We start from the raw sequence: 1,011 nt of genomic DNA on the forward strand, positions 1-1,011 counted from the left end.
ATCGCGCTATCAACACCTCAGCATACAGCTAACTTCCCTCCATCGGGGATCGTCGAGCATAATTGCCCGACGCCCCAGAATCGATGACGATCTTTCGTGGCTTCTTGAAGCCCTTCACGGTCGCCTCCACTTCCAGCGAGCCCGGCTTGCACACACGATCCGTGTTTAAGAGCACGGAGCTCTTCGGGGCTGGGCCCTGTTGACCCATGCCTCTCTGAGACTCAACAGAACTCAGTTCTTCCAAATTACCAGACTGGTAGGCATTAGGGCGATGGTTCGAGGAACCTTGACGCGGCTTGCACAGACGGCAACCGTTCCGAAGGTGATGAATGCCTCCACAGACAAAACACCGTCGTATATTTGTGTGCTGCTATAGCTGAGTTCCATGGGCACAGGCCCGTTCGACAAGCTGTTGGAGTGTGCATTCCAACCAAGTCGTGCAGATTTGAAATTGAACTCGGCATTCAACACCACATTCACAGCCTCTTCAAATTAGGACGGATGCACACGGAAGACATCCATTCTGGCCACGCTAGTGCGGAGGCCTTCCATAAAGACGGTCACTGTGACCGCCAACGGGAGAGGATCTGCTGCCATCCTGGCAATGAGAGTTCGCAACTCTTGGACAAAGTTCACTTATTCCTTGGTGCCCTGTTGGGCGGCAAGGAAACGCGATCGCACGCGATACGCCTGATTAGGCGGCGAGATCACTCATTAAAAGCTGCAATTTCAGCTCCGCCCACGAGGAAACCGCAGCTCCGACCGAAGTGCTGCACGTCAGTGCCCATTCTCGCACTCGATCACTGAGCTTTGAGATGGCTAGCGCCACGCGCTGTTGCTCGGTCAGGAGCATGGCGGGTGCGATGGCCATCTTGACCTCTATCACACAGAGTGGGAAATTCTCTCCATCCTTCCCCTCAAATACCTTTAAGCTCACCATGAGCGGCTTAGGTCGGAGGAAGTCATCCGTCACCGACGGTGGCGTCATAGACGCAAACGATGCAGACATCT

Source organism: Plasmopara halstedii (assembly GCF_900000015.1).
Source record: "Plasmopara halstedii genome assembly, contig: Scaffold_2592, whole genome shotgun sequence".
Classification (NCBI taxonomy): domain Eukaryota; phylum Oomycota; class Peronosporomycetes; order Peronosporales; family Peronosporaceae; genus Plasmopara; species Plasmopara halstedii.